This window comes from Pipistrellus hanaki (assembly GCF_964339955.1).
Source record: "Pipistrellus hanaki genome assembly, chromosome: 6".
Classification (NCBI taxonomy): domain Eukaryota; kingdom Metazoa; phylum Chordata; class Mammalia; order Chiroptera; family Vespertilionidae; genus Pipistrellus; species Pipistrellus hanaki.
Genome location: NC_140508.1, coordinates 82,979,303 through 83,003,285, shown reverse-complemented (window position 1 = coordinate 83,003,285; position 23,983 = coordinate 82,979,303). Strand labels below are relative to the sequence as shown.

General features: G+C 50.0%; 1 long non-coding RNA gene across 1 annotated transcript in view; it reads left to right on the top strand.

Annotated features, from left to right (window-relative positions):
• Nucleotides 1–6,802: 6,802 nt before the first annotated feature.
• Nucleotides 6,803–23,983, top strand: part of LOC311625151 — a 32,708-nt gene continuing 15,527 nt past the window's right edge. Inside the window, exons 1-2 of the long non-coding RNA XR_014795446.1 lie at nt 6,803–6,818; nt 12,581–12,613. This is a non-coding gene — a long non-coding RNA (uncharacterized lncRNA). The remainder of the gene's footprint in view (nt 6,819–12,580; nt 12,614–23,983) is intronic.

Below are 23,983 nucleotides of genomic sequence, written 5' to 3'. Positions count from 1 at the left end.
TACGTTACCATTATCCCCAAATAGAAACTTGCTGAGAACCTCAAAAGGGGAGGTTCTGGGAGCACGAGAAGAAAAGTGCAGCGTGGGCGTGAAGGCCCCAGGCCCGGAACCCAGGCAGTGTGTGTGTGTGTGTGTGTGTGTGTGTGTGTGTGTGTCTGTCTGTCTCTCTCTGTCTTTGCTCCTTTTGGTGTGTTGTCCACTCCGCTGCCATGCTGTCCATGTTGGCAGCCATGCGTGGAGCAGGAAAACAGTCTCATTCAGCCTCTGTGCCATGTGACCTGCTAGGACTCTATCATTCTCCCGCTAGGCCTGTCCCTACCTGTCTCCTGCCCAAATAAGGAACTTCTTCCCAGTGAGATCCCTCCCTCCCCCCATTACCTGCTGGATTCCCCAAGAGAAGCTGGGGTCCCCAAGCCTGACCTTGAAGACTCTTTGATTTCTAAGATGCTTGCTTCCATTTTAAAGGAAGCGTTTCTAATTAAGGCAACTGAAGCCCGCCACATGCTATGTGTGGATGCAACTTGCAATTTTTAAAAAAATTATTTTTGGTTAAGACAATTTGTGCTAATGAGATGTAAAAAACCATTCCTGGGGAAATTATATAATTTACATGCAATTTACAAAATAGACCTTGGATATTGTCTGTGCTGCTCTTAGCTGTGAACACAGGAAACAGCATCCACACTGGCCCCGGTGAGCATGCGCCAAGGGAAGAAGGCCTGGTGGGTCCAGATCTCGAGCGTGGGGCTCCAGGTCCTCAGGGCAGAAGCCTGTTCTCCCAGAGGCAGCCCAGGCAGTGCCGGCAGACACCAGCCACGTGTGCTGTTTCAGGGTGACTCACAGGTAGCTCTCGCGTGCTCCAGGAGCACACAGGTGTGCAGAAGGCCTCTCGGGAGATGCTCTGGGGGCGGGGAGAGGTGCTCAGTGGTACCCAGCTGCCTCCATCCTGGGTGGTGTTCTGATGAGTGACTCGGATAAGGGCCCTGGGTTGTTGATCAAGCAGGTAGATGGTATGAAAGTGGGAGGGAGAGTCAACCAGTTGGAAGACAGTGAGGATCTGACAACCTCACCGGTGGGACAGGAGGAATCTAGCAGTTACACCATCGGGTAGGTATACTGTGGGGGAAGCCCTACCCATGGAGGTCTTACCCGGAGACAGGGGCCACAGCGGGTATTTTAACAGAAAGTATTTCCTGGAGCAGCGAGTCATCAGAAAACCGAAAGGGTAAAAGAACGCTGAGGTATCACAGGGGGAAGGGCTCCTGCAGACACAGCCATGTAGGGTGGAGGGAACACGGGGAACAGGTGGCGATGATGAAAAGCTAGAGGCTGGGAGGAGGAGCCCGGGGAGATGGGACTCAGACCTCCGATGAGGCAAGGCCAGCTGGCAAGTGTCTGGTGTTTCTGAGGTGAGGTGATGAGACTGGTTCTGCAGGTGTTGGGGAAAGAAAAGACAAAGTGGATTCCATTTCTGTTGCTGGGAAGAAGTGCCGCTGCCAGGAGGAGGGAGCCTGCTGGGGCAGTGCTACCCAGAATGGGACTAAAGCAAGAACAAAGAGGAAACGTGAAGGAGCACAGCCTGCCAGTCACTCTCTAGGGCCCCTGCTCTCAGAGTCTAACATGGACCCTTCTGAACAAGGAGAAATGTCGTTTGCACAGTCCCAGCTTCAGGATCATACCCAGAATATGTGGTTTGGAAAGCGATAGACAATAGCTTAATAACGGACACGAAGTGAATAAGCCAAAATTTCATGTAGCCGTAGGTTGCATTATTAGAAGTATGGATCCTAGGTTGAGGGAGGTGATAGTACCTTTTACCTTGAACGGGTCAGACCCATGATGTTCAGGTGTGTCCAGTACAATCTAGATAGGATCCAGGCCTTCTGAAGCCGACCTAGAGAAGGGGGTTGAACCTGGGAAGGAGGTTCAGAATCAAGGCAGTATCCGGAACACGTGACCAGAGGAACTACACGTCAACAGAGAAAATGGACGTTATCTTCACACCCTGAGGCTGACTTGGTCCAGAGGGTTCCAGGTGGGTAACGTTAGGGAGTGGCTTCAGAAGGCAGGCTCCAGTTTGGGATAAAGAAGACTTCATTTTCTTTGAAGAAGAAAAAAAACAAAAACCAAAAATATTTTGCCTCTCTGATTGTAGAAGCAGTGCCTGTTATTGTAAAGCGCTTGGAACATACAGGTCACAGAGATGCCAGCTGTGCAGGGAGAGAGACATTATCTCTGAGGTGTGGGTGAAATGAGCTGGACCCTTGCATTCCATGAGGGGTGGGCACTGCGGGCACTTGCCAGGCGTTCTGTGTGTTCCCTGCTGGTGTATGCTCGCCAAGCCTCCCCTGCTTCTTAGCCCCCCGCCCACATTGCTGGGAGAGGAAGCTTGCCTGGCATCAGTTCCTTCCCTGGGCCAGGTCCCTCAGGATTCAGCTTCTGGCTCACACGCCTATCAAGGTGTTGCTCCAAAGCCAGATTCCTCCTGAGAGGGATTTTGGCACCAGCTCTTAAGATAATTACATTTTTCTACCTTGATGCATACAGAACAGTTTATAAGAGGCTTAACCTGGGAAGGAGATTCAGAATCATTTCTAATTATGCTTTCCAAAGATGAGCACCGTTAACACGTTGGCCCTTTCCCCCCATGCAGATATATTCGTTTTTAAGATAATTGGGATCATAGTCAATATATAATTTTACTCCCCTTCTCCCCTCCCCCCCCACACATTTAACACACAATGCATTTTCTTTTATAAAAAAATATTTTATTGATTTTTTACAGAGAGGAAGAGAGAGGGATAGACAACCAATGTACATGCCCTTGACCGGAATTGAACCCGGGACCCTTCAGTCCGCAGGCTGACACTCTATCCACTGAGCCAAACCGGTTTTGGCCACACAAGGAATTTTCCAAAAGCCAATGTGTGTTTTAAAAAATATCTTTTCCCAATAGTGGCCTAATATTCAGCTCTATGGCAATATCATAACTCATGATGGGATATTTTGCTTTAACTTATTTCTTTTTCTTTTTGACCAGTTTTCTTGTACATAAATCTTTGTGCACATCGTTGATAGTGTCCTCAGGCTAGAAGCTCAGAAAAAGATGATTAGTACAAGTGATATGAGTGATGAAAACATCCTTTATTAGGGACACATTTCAAATAAAAACAAGAGAGAATAGTGTATTGAACACTTCTGTATTATTCCTTAGTATCCACAATCACTAGCATTCTGACAATCTTATTTTACCGATTCCTCCCATTCTTAGGGGACTGTTTTAGAGCAAGTCCGAGATGTGGCATCATTTCCCCTGTGAATGTTAGGTCTCACTTCCCAAGTAGGTAAAATAACTCCTTAAAGCAAAATTAGAAAGCCATTCACACACCTAAAAAAATGAACAATAATTCCTAAATATAATCTAATTCCTGGCTAGGTCCAGTTTTCTCCAATGATCTCAAACACGTCTTCTCATAGCTGGAGTCCACAGTTTACATTTGGTTGATGCATCTTGAAGCCTCTCTCAATGGATACCACCTCTCTCTCCTTTAGAATCCACGTTCTTTGTGTATCGAGGAATCTTGTATAAAGGATTTTACCGTTCTCCATACATCTTAGAAAACCGATTTCCAGGGCTGTTGGAAATTCACGCCTCCCCTAGCAACGTGAGCGAGTGCACATCTCATCCTCAACATTGAATATCATTAAGATTTTTAGCAATCAATTTGATGGGTGGAAGATGACACCTTATAGCTGCTTTAACTTGCCTTTCTATGATTATGAGCAAGATCAAACATTTTTCCATATGCATGTTAGCTGCTTGTATTTCTTCTTTTGTGAATTATCTCCTTAGACCTTTGCCCCTCTTAAAAAGTGGTGTTAATTAGCAAACTGAAGTCTATAACACAGTAAAATTTAAAATTTAATCAGTCATATTCATTATCTTTTTCTTTGTGAATCCTTGCATTGCTTTTATGCTTCGAGAATTCTTTTCCTAGCCTCAAATTCCCTTTGCCTACCTTTTTTTCTCTAGTTTTCTTTTCTGACTTTTACTGAGATTTAAAAATCTGAGCTCTCATATAATTAGATCATTGATGTACACTGAGTAGCCAGATTATTATGATCTCTGAACACATAATAATCTGGCCACTCAGTGTATATCCTATATAAAAAAAGGTTAATATGCAAATTGTTCCCTTCACCAGGAGTTCGACTACCAGGCAGGCTGGCCAACTGCCCGTGTCCCCTCTCCCTGGCCAGGCTGGCCAGACCCTACCCATGCACAAATTAATGCACTGGGGCTCTAACACACACACATACACACACACACACACACGCGCACGCAGGCACACACACACACACACACACACACACACACACATATTGAGTGGCCAGATTATTTTGCGTTCAGAGATCATAATAATCTGGCCACTCAGTGTAGATAGTACCATGGATTGAATAATCCCTCATTTCATCACTGGTTTATGATATGCCTTTCTCATGCTCTAATTTTATTCACACACACACACACACACACACACACACACGCACGCACGCAAGTGTGTGCATACAATGGTTGGTGACTTGCAGTCACCAGTTTTCTGGGATCTCGAGTGGAGGTGAGTGCCTCGATGCAGGTGTGGGCAAGCATCTGATCAGACTGGGACCTCATGCCCCTGGCATTCTGTGGTTTCTGACTTCCCTGTCTTGGAAGGCCTGTGTGCCCCTCATCAGCTCTGGGCTGCTGGCCTCACCAGGGAGGCCTGGCCTGAAGGACCCGCAGGACTCTTGGCTGGGTGGCCTGCTGCTTACTCTGTGGACGCACAGGGTGACCGGGATCTGGGCTCGACTCTACGGAGAAGTGGGATTTGCCCACTTTCCCAGATAGTCTTGTCCTCATCGCATCTCCCCCAGTTTATAATCACAACCAGTTTTGTTGTTTGCCTCTCCACTAGACTGCAACCCCCCAAAGCCAGAGGCCTGTATTCCCACGCCTGGCACCTGGGAGGTACCCAGGAGCTGAATGGCTGGGTGACTGTCTTTTGGAACGGAAGGGTGAGGTCTAGAGTGACTTTATAATCAAAGCAAAACACGAGAGACTGTCATCTGAGCAGAACTAAAGCTCTTTTGAAAACAAAGGGACAGAATGTATGAACGTGGGGACCATCCCGAAGAATCCGGAACAGCTGGTGGTCCTGGAGAAGGCTACCTCCCGAATCGCAGGCTCGCAGGGAGCTGTGAAAGTCACCCTTTTGACCCCGAGCTGACATCTGACCTCCGGAGCTGATTGTTTCTTCTCTCCGCGAACACATTCCCGACAAAATGGGGTCGGGAGATATTTGCATCCAAACCACCAAGCTCTTTAAACGCGGGGGCCCAGAGGCCCGATGGGTTTATTAGATTATCATTGCGGAAGTTAATAAAGAATTAATTCCTCTTCATGTGACATCCAAAGGCAGTTATTTCAGGAGCCTGTCCATTTACACAAAGCCAAGTATTTGTCAAGTGTCAGAGGCAATTCCCAGGTCCCAGCCGCCCCCCTCAATAATTCTGGATTAGGGACAGCCTGAAATGACATTACACAAATTTTCTTTCAAGATGCATTGAGCTCTGGGGACCACTCAGGAATTTCAGGTTCCTGAAGGTTATTCTGTCAGCAAAAGGGCTTGGGGGAGGTGGGGCGGGGGTGGGGGACAGCTCCAGCGTTCCAGCTGGGCCAGCTCTGGAGCGGGGAGGCATGGGAGCGAGGGGGAGGGCACGGTCTGCCATTAGTCTGTAGGGGTTCATTTGCTCCTGCAAACAACTTACTGCCATTTGTATCGCAACCCTCCCTCCCTGCTTGATGGTTTTTCCTTGTTCTCTGCTTGGGGCCCAGGGAGGGGCTGTGGCCTGATGGGGAGGCAGGACTGGCCCACGCCACCTTGGGGCGATATATTAGGGAAGGTCGAGACACCATCAATACCTGTCTCAGAGTTAAGTGCTGGAAGGGGGGCACTGCCGGGACAGACTGACTACAACTAGTCCCTAAAAGCAAGTCATCAAACAGCCACAGGACAGGAGGCTCTGGGGTTGGGCTGGTCTGGGCTGGGCTCTCTGGAGAGGCCAGACTCCTACACACCTCCCCGTGAGTGTCCAACAGGCCCTTCAGCGTCTACATGTCCCAAACAGAACTTGACATCTCTGAATCTTCTCCTCTGAGTGATGCTCCAGCCAGGTGGAACTTTCTCTTCTCCCTCGTGCACCAGGCCCTTCACATTTCTTCCACTAGCTGTAACATCCCCGAGAGGTACAACTGAGATGCATGCCCTTGACCAGAATCAAACCCGGGACCCTTTAGTCTGCTCTATCCACGGAGCCAAACCTGCTAGGGCTCACCTCCTCTTTCTGCTCTCCATCAGTGATCTCAGTTGCCCTCCTTCTGGAACTGCTCTTAAACCATGGCTTTAGCAAAAAACTCTGTCCTGAGCTGTGGCCCCACCCTTTTCACTGTCATGTGGACTCACCTTGGCATCAGCATAGCTCTTAGCATTAGCACAGCCTAGCTCTGATCATGCCACCCCTCAGCCCCCTTCCATGGCACCTAGAACCACCACCTAAGCCCGGCATTCAGGCCCTGCTCTGGCCAAACCGAAATGCTCATCGTTCCGCAAACCCACTTTGCACTTCCTCACGCTCTTATCTCTGCCCAGTGTGTCCTCTGCACCCTGAACGCCACCCCCTTGGCCCTTATCTCCGTTCTCCTGGTGCCCTCAGGAGTGGCACAGACTCACATCGAGCCTGCGAGTCAGCTTGTGGTTTTGGGAGAAGCGGGAGATTGGGTAAGTAATGACTTTGTTTATTTCCTCAGCCACATGCTTACAGCCCACTGCCTGGGCCTGGAGTTGGGGCAGATGGAAGTGGATGAGAAAACAGCCATAGTTGTCATGAAAGCTTGCAGCCTTTGGGGGAGACAGACATGAAACAGCTATTTTTTGTAATTCCATGAGTAAGTTTCAGTTGTAGTTAGGGTGCTGAGGAGGCGTTCTGGAGTGTGTGTGTGGGGGAGTTGTATGGGAATCAGGACAGCAAAGGTCCCCCAAGTGCCTGCTGCCATTGTCTGGACCGAGTGGCAGCTTGTCTGTGTGCATGGGGAGCGCTGAAGGAGGGGCTCTCTGTTGAGAGGGCAGTGTGGCTGGGGTCGATATAAATCAAGGAGACTCTGCAGGCCCCTGGGCTCTGTGGAAAGGTTACCCCGAGCTGTGGTTCCTGGCCAGACTTGCTCAGACCCCATTAATCCTGTTTCCAGGAAAGACATCAGGAGGGGGCCGGAGGCAGCATGGCTCCGGATGGCTAGCGCAGGAAGATGTGAGGGCGGGTCCCTGGACTGAAGAAGAGCCGGAACAGCCAGGAATGGGTCCGCCTGGTCACGCCGGCCCAGCTCCACTTCCCGCCCGCCGTGTGCCCTGGGTCCCTGCTTCTAGCTGCCCGTGCTTCTGCTTCAAAATTCCCACCGCAGTTTGTCATGGGACATTTGCTTGTGCGATTGATGCATGCTGGCTCCCCTGTCCTCTGTTCACTTCGGGGCAGACGCAGCTCTTCATTGTACCCCAGTGCCCGTGCTGGGCTCGGTGGGCGCTCCCTACCCATCTGCCGTGAGAACTGGGATCACGGCACCTTGTTTCTCTTGTGGCTCCACGGGGGGGTGGGGGTGGGGTATCGTGGGCTGAACTATGTCCCTTCCTCAAAGTCACGTGTTGGGGTCCTAACCTCCAGCACCTCGGGGTGATTACGTTAAAATGAGGTCAGGAAGGTGGGCTCTCATCCAATAGGACTAGTGTCCTTGGAAAAAGGGGAAACCCGGTCATAAGCACACCCACGCTGAGAAGACTGTGTGAAGCTGGGGCTGTACTGCCGCAAGCCAGAGACCTGGAAGAGGCTTGGGCAGAGCTGGGACCAGCTCCTTCCCTGGCACCTGCAGAGGAAGTGGGCCCCGCACACCCCTGGATCACAGACATCCAGCTTGCAAACCTGAGGGGCCATAAATATCAGTAGGTTAAGCCACTCAGTTTATGGCACTTGGTTACAGCAGCCTGGCGAGCTCAGATACTGCTCCTCTGAGAGCCCCGTGTCCAGGCTGTGGTGTGTGCCTGGCTCAGGGTGGCGGGGGCTGGGTGTGTGATGGAGGCTGAGCCTCAGCCCTGGGGAAACCAAGCTGCCTCCAGGCCTGGTGGTGGCCCAGGCAGGGCAGGGTAAGGCAGGGGCTTAGCATTCTCGGTTTCCTAGAATCTGTATTTGCAAATCAAAGGGCCTGTTCCAGGCAGGTTCCTGGGCCACAGGGGGCTGCAGTGACAGTATCATTCTCCAGGCCCCTATAGGCCCTGCCTGGATGGATATCAGGGAAGTGTCCTGATAGGGAGCTCTGCCAGCAGACAGGAGCCAGGTGCATCTGAAAGGGACCTTCCCGGGGGCCTTTCGTACCCTGCATGGTGGCTGAGGCCCCCACAGACAGACATCCTGGACCAGGTTAACCTTTAACCAGGCGGCTAGGCCTCAGCTGCTGGGCCTGGGGCTCCTGCAGGCCCACGAGCAGGCCTGCTTTTCTGTTCTTGTCTCCGGGAGAACCGGTCTCTGATGAATTGCCCACACACCCCCGCCCTGAGTCCTGCCACCATGTTGAGTGCTGGTGTCCCCAGCAAAGATGAATGGGGCCCACTAATGAGCCGGAGGTGGCGGCACCGTGACCCCTGACCCCACGCACTCAGAGCCAGCAGCCTGGGGAATGGCTGCCCCGAGCCTGCTTAATGTGTCGGGGCTGGCCCCTGAAAGGAAAACACATTTATTGCTACTTAGAGAAAATTGATCTAATTGGGCTGGAAGCATTCTGCTGATGGAACATGGAATTTTTATTAGGAGGGTGACTCAAGTTCAGCCAAGATATCCTGGCTGGGCGGAGGCACGAGCATGTTTCTAGGGATTTCACCTCAAAACCTCTTTCCAGCTGATACTGTCTGGGGAGGCCTGGGTTGGAGGTCCTACAGCCAACATTCTGGAAGCTTCTCCCAGGCCTGTTGCCTTAACTGTAAAATAAAAAACATTTTAATTGCAGCATTCTTGCAGGCTTGTGAGAAGGACATGAGATTAGGCATGCAGCAGGGCTGTTTCACTGTCCTCAGCAGGAGACTGCGTCCCATGCGACTTGGTGGAGCCAAGACTACATGTGGTTTCAGTCTCTTTGGCCAAATCCCCTGCAATTCAGTAATGAACCAGCCAAATCCTCGTTGGCTCTGACTAAGGTGACTCATTGGGGAGCTATTTTTAGACAGCTTTGGTCTCTGAAATGTGGGGCCACACCCCCTGATAGCCTCAGAATCACCCTCGAGTTTCTTCTCCTCCGTCTCTGACTGTCGCCATATCTGTTTAATATCTCCTGCATTTCCCTAAACTTACCCTGGCCCCATTATCCACTGTATCGGCCTCAATACAGGCTGTCATGGTCACTGACACTCTGGCCAAGTGTCTGTGCCCGTCTCTTCTCTGGCAGCTCTTCTTGTTCCACACTCACTCTGCCAACCAGTCCACCCTCCAAACCAGTTCATCCATGGGGCTGGAGGGCCCAATTTTAAGAAGGCACCATGGTGCTGGCTGTTGGCAGGAGGCCTCAGCTCCTCTCCACTTGGGCTTCTTCGCAGAGCTGCTGGGTGTCCTCACGGCCTGGCAGCTGGCTTCCCCCGGATTCTCCTAAGAGCAAGTAGGGAGCTGCAGTGCTCCTGGGACCTTGGCTTCTTGTCTGCCGCCTGGCTAAAGGGCCAGCCCTGTCCTCAGAAGGCAGTCCTCAGGACACTGCATCTGAACCACTCGGGGGGAATGTAAAGATGTAGGCCCCCAGGCCTCACTGCATTTGACTGAACAGAGCTCTGAGAATGGCGGGGAGCAGGGGGAGTGAATGAGGCCAGGCATGTGTGTTTGTGCACAAATCCCTCCGAGATTCGGGAATGCTTGCCTTCAGAGAACCGTGGTTAGAAGCATGAAGTCCGATTCTCTGGGTCTGAATCCTGTTTCGGCCATTTCTTAGATGTGACTTTCTACAGTTACTTAGCCCTCTGTGTCTCAGTTTCTTCACCTGGGAAAGGGGCTCATAATCACAGTACCTGTCTCACTGCTGTGGTGAGGTCTAAATGAATCAAATTTGCAGAGTGATTAGATTATTGCTTAGCAACTGATGACAAAAATTTTTGTTAAATTAAATAATTAACAAACAACAACAACAACAACAACAACAGTTACCTGGAGAGTCGTTCATTTTTATCATCTGTTCACTGTCCTCGTTCCCATATTAGGTAGAAGCTCCCAGAAGGCACATCCCTGGTGTTCATCTGTACTCCATATGTGTTTCTGGATCAACTACGAGTGGTTCTCAATGATGGCTGCTTTTAGAACCACCTGGTGACTTTGAACATCAGAGACTAGCCCAGCCCAGCCTGCTACAGGCTCACAGAATCACAGTCTTTTTTTTTTTTTTATACTTTTTATTGATTTTTTTACAGAGAGGAAGGGAGAAGGATAGAGAGTTAGAAACATCGATGTGAGAGAAACATCGATCAGCTGCCTCTTGCACATTCCCTACTGGGGATGTGCCCGCAACTGGGGATGTACATGCCCTTGACCGGAATCGAACCTGGGACCTTTCAGTCCGCAGGCCGACACTCTATCCACTGAGCCAAACCAGTTTCGGCAGGATCACAGTTTTTAGGGGTGATCGCTCAGAGACTCTCAGGGGCAGTCAGGGCTGAGAAGGATGAGAATGAGTGATGGGACGGAGTCTCCACCGTGAACTTAAAGGAAGGCTTTGGTTCAGCTGTGACTCCCCCCACAGTGACTGGTGCAGCGCTGCAGGGCAGAGCCACAGGTGCCGAGAATCATCCAGACCCACCCTGGGAGTCAGGATTGATACGATCTCGGGCTGGGCATGGTGGTCCATGTGCACATTCCCTCAGGAGCCCAGTGCTTCCACTGGGGAGTGAGCTGAGAGGACAGGGTGACTTTATCTTCTGGTTGGCATCGCTTGGGTCCCTTGAGGGCTGTGGGTGATGGTGGTGAGAGTTGATCACATTGCATGGTGTTGGCATCTCATGACTGTGCCTTCCACCAGCCTGGACACTTGTGGGGTGGAGGAGCCAGATCTTGGGGACCCTTGCTGTGTCCCCAGCACAGGGCCCGGTACTGAGCAGGTAGGTGCTCCATGGAAGAGTAAACACATGCCTGAGACATGTATTCTGTGATAAGGCCCCTCTTGGCCGAGGCACTGCCTTAGTTTCGGTCCCTGTAGAAGCAGCCCTGAGACAGGGAACTGAGTGCAGGCAGGGTGTATGGGAGGCAATCCCAGGATGCATGTGTAGGCACAGGGACATGGGACAGAGAGAAAAGGAAGTCCATAAGGCTGTGTTATTATGCAGGTGACCACTGTGGGCCACAGGAACCCAACCAACTTGGGACCTCTGGGGGAAGGTGCAGAACACGCACCCCTGAGTTAGCCCTCACGCGGGGCAAGGAGGCTGGGGCTTTTACACACCAACGCACAGTCAGTCTGTCATTGGGCTAGGTTTGCATTAGGGACATTTTCTCCCTGGCACTTCCAGCTCACCATGTGCCCTCTGAGCAGGCTCCTGCAGAAGAAGCCTCTGGCAGAGATGCAGGGAGGAGGGGAGCAGCCGCAGGTGGGGTAGAGGTGCAGTGAGGAGGGGAGCAGCTGCAGGTGGGGTAGAGATGCAGTGGGGTGAGAAGTAGCTGCAGGTGGGGTAGAGATGCAGTGGGGTGAGAAGTAGCTGCAGGTGGAGTAGAGAAGCAGTGACAAAGGGAGCAGCTGCAGGCGGTGCAGGAGAGAGGGTGGGCGCTGTGAAGGCTCTCAGGCCCTGGTGGCTGAGGGTTCTGGTGGTCTTTGGATGAGGCACGCTGCTTCCCTGACCTTCCCTAGACACCTTGCCCCCGAGGGCGGCTGAGAGAGGAGAACCTTCCAGGGTTCACCTGGGTCTCAGCTCCAAGTGGGGTGCAGCCTGACAGGTCCTTGTCACCTTCCATCCCAGCCTGCACCTGGCCCACACCTGGCGAGAGGGGACGGCAGGGAGGAGGGACCGCGTTAGGGTGTCAGACTGGCGGACTTCGGCTCTCCCCAGACCAGAGCTGACTCGAGTGCTGAAGTGGGGATGAAAAACGAGCAGCCTGGTGCGCATTAAATATTTAATATTCTCTCCCTGGGAGGTGTCAGGGAAAGGACCCTATAATAAATACCGCACGGGACAATCCCATCACACAGCTCGTCAGTTAATGGCCTCGTTTGCTCTGACAGAGGCATTGCGGAGGCCGGGTCTGTGGCGTGTTTCAGGCGTGTGCCTCTCTCAAGCCCGGACCTAGGGGAGGAGGGTCTTCCAGGTGCCAATTTCCATCCGAAAACTTACAGAGCTAGTGAAATTAGGGTTGGGCAGAAGATTCACGTAACAAATGCATAGCACTTGGTACCGGCCAGGCTATGCTATAATACGTGTTTTACGGGTATCAATAATTTAGTCCTCACTGCTACTACAGGATAATTACTCCCCTCTTACAGATAGGAAAACTGAGGCACAGACTCACACTGCTGGTAAGTGAAAAGGCAGGATTGGAAGGGAGGCGGGCTGCTCCCCGAGGCTGTGCCCTGCTGCGGGGCTGCTGAGCCAGGCAGCTGTGGGTTGGGATTGCAGCTCCATTGCCTACCAGCTGTGTGATCCTGAGCAATGTGGCTCCACCCCTCTGAGCCTCAGCTGCCATACGTTCCAAACGGGGCGATACTAGTCCTGTCTCATTGATGTTGTGAGAATTGTATGAGGAATTGAATGTAAAGCTGTAAATGCCGCTTTACGTGCAATTAAAGATTGCATGTAAGATTTAGCTCTTGTCACTACTTGAACTCCAATGCTGTCATTACTGTCTGTGTGACCTTCTGGCAAGTGACTTGACCTCTTTGGGCCTGTCAGTTTCCTTATGTGTACATGGAATTAAAAGTCCTCTCTCCCAGGGATCCTGGGAGTGCCCTTTGACCTCCGAGCCTTGTGGTAAGCAGCCAATGTGTGCCTCCGTTAGTCATGCCCAAGTGAGAACTGTGGTCACCCACAGAACCTCAGCTCTTTGCTGGCACCACACTGCCCCTGTGCAGTCTGGTGGGCAGTTTGCACCCCCTGAGTTATCACTGAACTGCTGTGGGTGGGGGCTGGGGAGCAGCCTGACTCAGGCTCCCTGCAGGGAGAGAATCCACCACACCGTGTGTTCAGACAAACATGCTAGAGGCCCGGGCAGTGATCCTCCGGACAGCAATGTCCCAGAGGTTGTCCCGGAGGTTGCCGGCTCTGGGGGCTGGCTCTCCCTCAGCCCAGGGGGCCATCCACAGCCTCTTCTCTTTTTTTTTGTACACCTCCAGGGTCTGGAGCTGCGGTGGGGGCAGGGAGGGGAGGAGGAGTGGGAGGCAGGGAAGAGTGCATGGTCAGCAGTAGCTTTATGGATGGCCGCGTGAATGTGAGGTGAAAGGGACCTCCGCGCTGCTCCCCGGCAGCCCTGTGCTCTGCCTGATTGGAAGCAGCGACGATGAGCTCGACTAATTTATATTAATTCAAGGCCATTAATGATGAGCTATCGTCTCTCGTCTCTCTTTTCTCTCTCCTGCCCCTCTCCTAGCAAGAATGCAATGCTCAGATTCCAGTGCTGAGGTTTGTGAGTTCCAATTCCTTGTATAAATAAGCTCAGGATGGGAGTCCAAACCAGGCAGCTCCAGCCTCTGACTCCCTCCCCATCCCTTGTCATCACCCCAAGAAACAAGTCCTCGGGGTTCTTTTTCTTCCCCGAGTTTGATCAATGCTTCTTCTAATGAAGAACAGAGCCCCCAAACTGTTGTGAGAAAAGTTCGGTGCTGATCTGGGGGGGAGGGGGGTGCAGGGTCCCCAAGCAACTCAGGTGGATTTGCAACAACCACTCAGTACAGCCTCCAGAACAACCTCCTTCCTTCTTCCTGCTTGAGCCTGAAACTGCTGGAGGGGTAAGACCACAGCCTTTATTCCTGACCCACTTGGCATGTCACCGTGAGCCTGTGAAACAGAGGCAGAGCCAATGGGATTGTCCTCATTTTCATGAGGAAAAAAGTGCGGTCTAAAGGAAAACACCAAGCTGAGCACCTGGGACTCGAGACTCCTGAATCCAGGCACACTGCCTCTTGAGGCCACAGGGGGAATACTCCGACTACAGTCCTCTCCTTTATCCACAGGGTATATATTTCGACATCCTCAGTGGATGCCCCAAACCGTGGCTAGTACCTTGTATATACTATACCTTTCCCTGTACATACACTCAAAGGAAGCACTTTGCTGCTTCCCATAGGTATATCCAAACGGCCCGCATCACTAGTCTTGCGCTGTGGGGTCATTATTAAGTAAAATAAGAGTTTCTTGAACACAGCACTGCAATACCTCAGTGTTGATCCGGTAACTGAGATAGCTACTAAGTGACTAGTGGGCAGGTAGTGTATCCAGACTGGAGACGCTGGGTAAAGGGATGATTCACGTCGCGGGCAGGACAAAGTGGGGAGGCGCGAGGTTTCATCATGCCTACTCAGAACGGCGTGCACGTTAAAACTTAGAAATCTGTTTATTTCTGGAATTTTTCCATCTAAATAATTTTTGGATGGCGGTTGCCCACGGGTAACCAAAAACCACAGAAAGCAAAAATTCAGGAAAGGGGGGAAACTATTTTAATCATCGGACACAACTGTTCAGTTCCCACAGGACCCGGGACAAGGCCAGGCCACAGAGCTGCCTGTCCTCATTTGTAGGGGGTCTCCAGAGGCTACAGGTGGCAGTATGATAGCTGCCCGGTGCCATCCTCAGAGGGCAGGTCTGTGGTAGGTATGCAGGGGCTATGGGGAGAGGGTGGGTGGGCAGGATCCGGCAGGGTGCAGTAGAGGGCAGGGGCTAGCACAATGCCTTTGGCAGTGCCCTTCCTCTTCCGGGCCTCAGTCTTCCCATCTGGTCACTGGGACTGTCTGGGAGGCCTCTGTGAGCACAGCTTGACTACTGAGTGGAGCCTTAAGCAAAGGATGGCCCTCCAATCCCTGTGCCTGAGGGATCTTGGTGTGTGTGTGGGGGGCTCCCCAGCTGTCTGAGTCTTTGGTCCCATATCAGGTGGTTATAGGGTGCCCGGCCAGATCAGGGAGGCTGCGGAGCCCCAGCACAGCCCAGCCCCAGCCCCAGCCCCCTCAGGCCTCCCCTGAGCAGCGGTGGCTTAATTCCACTGCTTTTGCCCTTTTGCTCCTGGTTGGAGATGTTAAACTCGGGGATGACAGAAACACTCACTCACAAACCCACCCAAATGATTTCTCTTAGCATTAACATATTTCTTTTTGAAATCCTGTGAGGCGTTTCTCCAAAGTAATGGATTTCTACCCCCCGCCCTGTCCCCCTCCTCCCCCATCACCTGTCTGGGCCAAATGTATTCAAATCCGGCCAGAACCTTCCTATGGGCTCAGCAGGGCTTCCCTCCTGTTTCCTGGCAAATCAGCATCCTTTTTAGTCTCCCCTCAGATATCTTCATAAAAGGGAGGCTTTCTGTGTGACAGTTTTACCGGGACAGACAGACAGACGGATTCGGTGTTGCCGGGGCCTTTGATAGCCAAGAACACAAGATCTGGCTCCGGGGGCTCAGAAACTTCATTGGCCGTGGAGGGGGTGAGGCGGGCAGGATCCTGCTGAAACAGCCCTTTGAACCCCCCCACCCCAAATGATGCTTGATGTGCCTGTGCCTTTCAGCCTAAGCCATACCTTTCGCATTAAAAGCACCCTTTGAACAAAAAAATTAGCTATTTTTCAAGGCACAGAAGGAGTAAATTCAACATGAAGTCCTAATGGCAGAAGTCTTTGAAAAGGCATTTCTGGACTTGGGGTCATTTAATGCTCCCCCTGATCTAGCAGCACAGGTGTTTTCTTTTTCTTTCTCCCCACCCTCCCCCCTTTAATTCTCAATCCTCCTCCTTCCTGATCCCGGGCCTTTGTGAGGGCAGTCAGGGCCTGGCATCCCACTGGCTGCGTGCAGTGACTTCCAGCAAACGGAACGAGAGTTGTATTCCCCTGGTCACCCGATTCCCAGCTTTATAAAGCGCTAGATAACCCCTGAGATTTTTCTTCTGGGTTTAATGTGAATAATGTAGGCGCGGAGAGGAGAGGCTGAAGGAGTTACTAGTGCTGGAAGCTGGAGCCGGAGCCTGGAGTGAGCACCGACCACCCAAGGGCCACCAGCCGGGAGGGGCTGGAGGGGGAGATGGAGACTGTCCCCTGAGGGATCCCGGATCTCCGGGGCCCAAGGATCACCCTGCTAAGCCTGTCTGAACTCTCCCAGCACAGGCTGGGTCAGTTCACCAGGAAGTGACTAGCCAAGCCCTGATTCTGGTGTGTGTGTGTGTGTGTGTGTGTGTGTGTGTGTGTGTGTGTGTGTGTGTGAGCTCTCCTGAACTCACACAAGAGTTTCTGACCTGCCTTGGGGAGCAGCTTTCCCTACCCTTTCCCCAGACCCAGGAAGCCAGGACCACGGACAGATCTGGCATGTCCAGGTCTGGTTGCAGGGGAGTGATAAGGGAACCTTGTTGGACTAAAAGGAGCTTACCTTTTTGGGATGGGATGCCATGTTTTCCACACAGGATCCAGTGTTCACGCATACAGACGGTTTCTGAGGGAGTCTTAAGGATTGTGAGGAATGGAAAAGGGAAGTGTGCAGAAGGACTCGGGTTTCCTGCCTGGTGGCATAGACACATTATCGTTGGAACAGAGAGATTGGGGTGGGTGTGTCCAGTGTGGGGAGAGGGCAGTTGGGGGGATTCCTGGGTGAGGGGGTCTGTGTGGTGTGACCACCAAGGCTGCCACCATATCTCATCTAAATCATTCCACCGGTCCCACCTCCACCAACCCTCTTATGGCTGGCTGATTGAACTTTTTCAAGTGCAGTTCCCATATCAGTCCCCTGCTTAAGACCTTCATGGCTCCCCACTTCCCTTCGAATCGAGGGCAATCTCCTTAGCCTGGCAAACGGGCCCTCTGAAGTCTGGCTTAGTCAACCTGTCCAGTTCCATTTCCTGACTCTGCTTCAGGCATGTCATATACAGAAATGTGCCATTCCTTGTCATGCCTCCATGTCTCCAAACTTGCAGTCTACTCAGCCCAGAATCCCTCTCTATTTCCTCTCCACCTGGCCAATACCTGCTCCTTGGTAAAGGACCAGCTCAAGGCTCACCGCCTCGGTAAAGCCCCTCTGATCCCTCAGGCACTGTGCTTCCAGCACTGGATTAAGGTGTCCCCAACAGCATTAGCTTCTCGCATTGTGGCTGTTGACACCCATCTCTCCCCAGTGCCTGTGAGGTCTTCAAAGATAGAGCCAGGTCTTACTACTCTTTGCACGCTTAGCACCTAGAATCCAACCCAACCTCTTTCCTCTGAGCTTCAATAAAAGCTCTCACCCCCATTTTGCTGCAGAAAAAACTAAAGCCCAGAGACCTTCAGCAACGTGCCTGAGGCCACATGGCCAGTACGCTGAAGACCAAACAGAAGTTCTTTCAAGCAGAGCTTACTTCTCTTGGACATTCTCTCCACTGAGGTGGCTGCCCCAAAGGCTCTGTGTGAGAGTGTGGTCATCTGGGTCCGGGGAACCCCTTGTCCCTGGCGGGTGGAGTGGGCACTTGGAGTCTTAGAGGGGAGAGGAACCTGCAGACAAGCAGAAACCAGGAAGTGCATTCAGCGTTTTCTGGGTCCCGAAAATGTGGCCCATGCCTGCTTTTGAGAAGGTGTGGAAACTCCAGGCCACGGCTCCTCCTGACTCTACCCCCCTCCCGAGGCATTAGCCCTTTATGACTTCATATTAATCTGCAGGCACTTATTGCTCTGCAAGGCTGTTTTGACAAAAGTTCATTATCAAGACTGCTAAATGCTTTTAAAGCATTGATTGGGCGAATTATTACATCACTGGGGTAGACACTGTGTTTGAAGATGGATGGTGTTGCTCAGACCATCTGAAATTTTCCTTCTTTTAATTGGATCGATCCCCAGAATAAACGAAGTTTAATTGAATTTTGAGGAAAATTGAGCAGTTGTTTGTGAGACTCTGTCGATAAGCATTATTTCAATTACATGGTGATAAGTGAGTGGGGGTGGGGTGGCGGCGGGATGGGGTGGGCAGGCCTGAGCTCTGCTGTACGCAGGACTGGATGAAAATGTCCCTGAAGCAAATCCCACCTCTGGTCCCATTCATTCAGCAAATATTTATTGAATATCACTTTGTGCCGTCGCCCAGCGCTGCGTCAGTTCCCTCCTGCGTGGCCAAGGAGACAGGCTCTGGAATCTCATGTGCCTATATTCAAATTCAGACTCAGCCACTCACTAGTGATGCAGCTCTGGGCAAGTTACATTTTTTCTAAGCCTCAGCGTCCCCACCTGTGAAATAGGAAGATGATGGCCCCTATCGCTTGGGAATGATATAAACATGAAATGATATTATGCAAATGATATTCCTCAGTTGTTTCTACAAGGTTGTGAAAATCTAGTCCCACCCAAAAGGAAAGCAATTGTGAATATACACAGAGGGTAGAGGGTGAGAAAAACCTTATTGTTATCATTGACTTGTTTTCTAACCTCTGCTTTAAAAACTTGGTCATGGAATTCTTTCTCTCCTTCTTTCTCTGTCTCTTTGTCTCTGTCTGTTTCTTTCTTGGTCATGTTCTCTCAGGCTTAATTCTCTTTCTCTTTCTCCACCTTTTCCTTCGCTCCCCTCAACCCCAATACTTATTTAATTGCAAATAATACAGGGCTCTATACATTGTGTACAATCGGAACTTATAAGTGCATCAGCAAAACATCTGTGAGGAGGCAACATTTATTCTGAGACCTGGGGAATGAACAGGGTGAGTGAGCAAATTGTGTGTGTGTGTGTGTGTGTGTGTTTTAGGCAAAGAAGCATGCACAAATGCCCTGAGATTGAGTGTGAGATGTATGAGGAGCTCCTAGCAGACCAATGTGTCTGGAGCATGGTAAGGAAGCAAGGGTCCAGGTCCACGAAGGACATAAATCAAGGAGCCTGGGCTCAAACCCAGCTCCACAGAGCTCTAGGCCCACATTTGCTGCATGACTCCATGCCATCTGACCGGTTCTTCTTATGAAGTCCTCTACAGATCAAAGCAGAAGGACTCTCTGCCCCCAGCCCTTGGTGCCCAATGCTGCAGGGCAGCGGTGGACTCTGCTGAGCTAGGAGGACAGCGCAGACTTTGCTGAAGCAAGCTGAGAGCCTTTAGATTCTTCAGAAGGGAGTGTTTCTCAGCTGTTAAACCTTACTCTCCAAACACTTTACCCCTCTTTCAGCTTAACCAAGATTCAGAACTGGTAATCAAAGTCTAGGCGGGGGTGGGCTGGGTGGTGTCTCAACTGAGGTTAATTTGTCTCCATGGGAGCATTTGGCAATGCCTGGAAACTTCCTTTTTGAAATCTTTATTGTTGAAAGTATTATATATGTTCCCTTTCTCCCGCATTGACCCCTTCCTGAAGACTTTTGATCATTGTAACAGGAGGGGAATTCTACTGGCACTAGTGGAAGGAGGTCAAGGTTGCTGCTAAGTATCCTTCAATACTACTGCGCATTGTCCAACCCAAAGATTATCAACTCAAAATGTCAATGGTATCTGCCCTAGGCGATACTAGTGGTCTCTTGTGCCAGCCATAGCAGTTTTCTACCCAAAGCTGCTCCTGTTCCATGTCTGGCCTGGGCTTCCTGCACCCTCAGCTGTCCTGTCCTTGGACAGAACTTCCTTTACTGATTTCCTCTACATCCCAGCAGTCAGCTGTATGTCTTGACTTTAGTGCCTCTGTTCTTGTTAAGAGCTTGAAGATGCTGTGTCTTTAATCTCCTTCCTGGCATTCAAGTTCTTCATGGCTGCATCCCTCAACCCCCATCCTTTCATCAGAGCTAAGTACTTGTATAACACATGCCCTATGCGAGGCGGCACGATTTGGATATTTTTCTCACTTGTCACTAATTGCAAACAATAAAATAAAACATCAGATTGCCACCAAGACTGCGTTGCCGTTTGAAACCAAGTCCATTTCCATTTAAACAAGTTTGAAAAGCACGCTCATTGAAAACAAATGTGTTCCCTGCACATGAATTCAGATGATGACAAATGTTTTTTGTTTTTTTAATTTTCTGGAGTGCATCTTTCTGTTCATTGGAAACTGTGAACTTCTTGCCAGTGCCTTTGTAATCTCTGGAGTCAACGCGAGGCCTGATTCTGTTTTCCCTGGCCACTGTTCTGGGGATGGAATCCAGAAGAGGCAGATTTTAGGAGCTGCACCCTCCCTGGCAAGGGGGTTGAGTGAAGGTGACCCCACAGATATGCTGGTTCGTGTTCAAAACCATGGCTCTCTGTTGACTTCTGGGTAAGGGCTGAGCTTCTCCTAATGACTTGAGCTTTTCGCCACATGGCCCTTGTCTACCCATTGAGCTTTTGGCTTCTCCTTCACCCCTATAGACCTGTCCCATTTCCCTGGGACACCCTATGTCTTTGCAGAGATTATTCCCTCCAACCAAACCTCCTTGCCATTCATGCATGTAAGCAAGCATATCCTCCTGGATCCAACTCAAACGTGACCGCTCTGGGAAGCCTGGCTTCCCCTTCTGGGAGGCACCTCTGTGGGAACATGTTTCACAGTGTGTGTATACTCAATGCTATTTACTCATGGAACCCCAGTGGAACCAAGGCCCACGTGGTCTCAGCATGGAGTTGCACTCAAAGAATCGCACAACCGAAGGAATTTAAAGCAATTTAAGTCTTTTATTGGTATGTCTCAAAGATGTTGGAGGAGATCTGAATCATCATTCACAGCGACACTTGGAATTCCCTTTTCTTACTCCTCTGGCATTTAACTTCTGCCTCCTCCCACAGCAGCCCTCATAATGAACTCCCTACTAAAATTCTTCCCAAGCCAAACCACTAATGACACTTAGTTTCCTGGTTATTCTTCTCTCTCAAGTCCATCTTTTCTCCAAAGTGGGTTATCCTTATATCCCCCCCCCCAAATAAGAGTTAAAAAAAGATCCCAGGAAAATTACTGGTATCAATAGATCCAGAATCTCCTAGAAATAGCAGGGGAAAAAGAGGGTCAAAATGGTCAAAGAGAAGCTTCTCTTTAGTAGTCTGGTAGGTGGGGAGGTTGCAGACACTTACATTTAATGACTCCCCCCCCCCCCCACCCATTTGTCTCACTGGTAGACTTCAAGGCTAGACCTACATTCCATTCATCTGGGTCTCAAGTCCTATGCGGAGGGCTTCTCACCAAATAGTTACTCAGTATTTTCTACCACAATTTCCCTCCCATGAAAAACTAAAGCATCAAATTGGGAAGACTGGAAAGGCTACATACAGGCCAGCCCAAACCCTTGGGATTGCATATTGGGGCATATGGGCCATGTGTGTGCTCTGACACATGTTTTAATCATCATCCACTGGGACCTGGGTCCGATGGAACTTGCTTTCTTTCATTTATATTTTCCCTAGGCTCACACTTATTTGTTTTCATTTTTCATCTGTGAATGGATAAAGTATTTTTTACATGTTTCTGCATTTTGAAACAGATTTTTAATTATCTATTTTTAACTGTTTGATGTGAACTTATGAGCAGCTACCAAAAGTGCAGATAAATGCATCATGCTTCCAATTGCTTGTCACAATATTTGCTCTCTCTGTGTGTGAAACATTCTGGGGACGTGGTCTCTCCCATATCCACATTTTGAAGGCTGTTTTGGAATTTCTGCCAACCACATGGCCAGTGTTTGGAGAGCTGAGAAAGAGGGTCTGGAGCCGGTGTAGTCATTGGTTGTGAAGATGGGTTCCAGAGTATGCTCCGATATCCCTGGACAAGCTGTGTAGATGGTAGAAATGAGGGTGGGGTTGGCAGGAATGGTGTCCGAGGGGGTGGACTGGGAATTCATTCATTCATTCATTCATTCATTCATTCACTCACTCACTAAATGGTTCTTACACATCTACTCTGGGCCTGGAAGCCCAAATCAGGTTTAGAATTGTATGTACTGACTATCTAAAACTGGAAACAGTACTGACCAGGGACATGGCAACTTGAGTGCTCCTGGGAATCAGGTGTGTGCAGAAAGGCTAGTGTATACACAGAATCGAGTTCTGAAGCCTGGATTCATGCACGGAATGAGGGGAGGTCCCCCGACCTTCCTCTGTATCCCAAGAAGAGAGAAATACTCCATCTCCCCAGACAGAGTTTTGGGATATATGATGGATTTCATGGTGGACAGGAATGTCCATGGAGGAGTATACTTATCTGCTCCATCGAATTGGATTTTGCCACATGTCTAGGTTCAGATTTATGAAGGGCGGAATACACATATTTATTCCTTAACTTTGGCTTGGCTATATGACTTACTTTGGTCAATGGAATGTCTGCACAACTCAGTCTCTGGCCTGGAGCCTAGCTGAGGCAATTGCAGCCTAGAACAGCCAGATCTTAGAGAATATGCTGACCCATAAGTAAAACATAAGTAATTATTACATGGGTGGGCAAAAGTATGTTAAATTATCAGGCATCATTGCCTAAAGGATGAATCATAAGTAAGGATATGAAACAATAGCAATAATAATAATACACATAAATAATATAATAATAAATAAATAAATAGCAATACAAGAATAGACTCTTTCATGTAATCACAACTGTAAATCTACTTTGTCCACCCCTGTACTGTGTGCTCTGAGAGTGTGAGTTTGTTGTTACACAGCACTAGCTTGCTGATACAAGGGTTTGGCAGACACAACAGGCTACTTGGAAGGCTATACAGAAAGGCTGCACCATGATTTTAATCCCATGCTTCTTTGATCAATACACAAATCTCCTGCTCCCTTCCACCTCAGAGATGTTGATACGTCCTTAGGGGACTATACCCTCTTTTTTTCTTATGAGCATTACTGTCTTCGGGACATCTTCATTGACATTTATATCAAGCTTTACTTATGGTTTGTACTGTGAAAGGAATACATGGGATTTTAAATTACCAAGAAATCATATTAGGAGGTTGAGGACACTTCCAAATCTAGGCAAGTCTCCTGACAAGAATTCCTTGAAGGGAAGCCGACTCCAGGGAAGGGCTGGAGGGCAGCTCTACTTCAAGATGACCACACAGGCCCAGACATTTGTGCTCCAGCCTCTACCTCTTCCATTTGAGGCCTGTGCATTCAGGATTAGGGTACAAGCACAAGGTTTGGCCTTATATTTGAAGTCAAATAGAGGCCCAGCACCCCAGAGATAGACTCACTCCCTAAAAACTCAAAGCCACACTCGATCATGCTACTTCCTATTTGGGCTTCCTGTGGCCAGAGCCTCTCTACCTTCCCAGGACCCACCATGGTGGGCATCTCTATAGCTTCTACCTGTACTAGGCTCCTTGCAGAAATCACAGAGGTCTGAACATGACCCCAAAGGTATAAGCAGAGTTCTTCCTCCCACAGCCTAGAAGGGACCATGCTCTTATGGTCCCAAAGGAGCAAATATGCTCAAACTTCTGAGGTCAGCTTCCTCCAGGAAGCCTTCCCTGACCTCCCTGATGGGACATATCTCTCCTTTCTGTATGCTTGCAGTACCTCTCAATCTTAGCAATTGTTTGGTAGATTAGTCAATATATTATTATAATATATACAGTAATATAATTAAATTATATAATCTGACCCATCTCTCTTGCCATATTATAAACTCCTTGAAACCCCCAAAGGCCCTTCCTCTCTGTCTGGATCCATAAGACTTAAATCTCAGAAAAGAAGTCTTTGAACCTGTTGTTAGGGTGGGTTGTAGGTCACAGGGCAACCCTCACCTCTTTTTTGGGAAGAAACAGGGATGGGGGAGTTGAGGAGGGATGGCAGAAACCAAAAGGCAGGGAGCCCCTC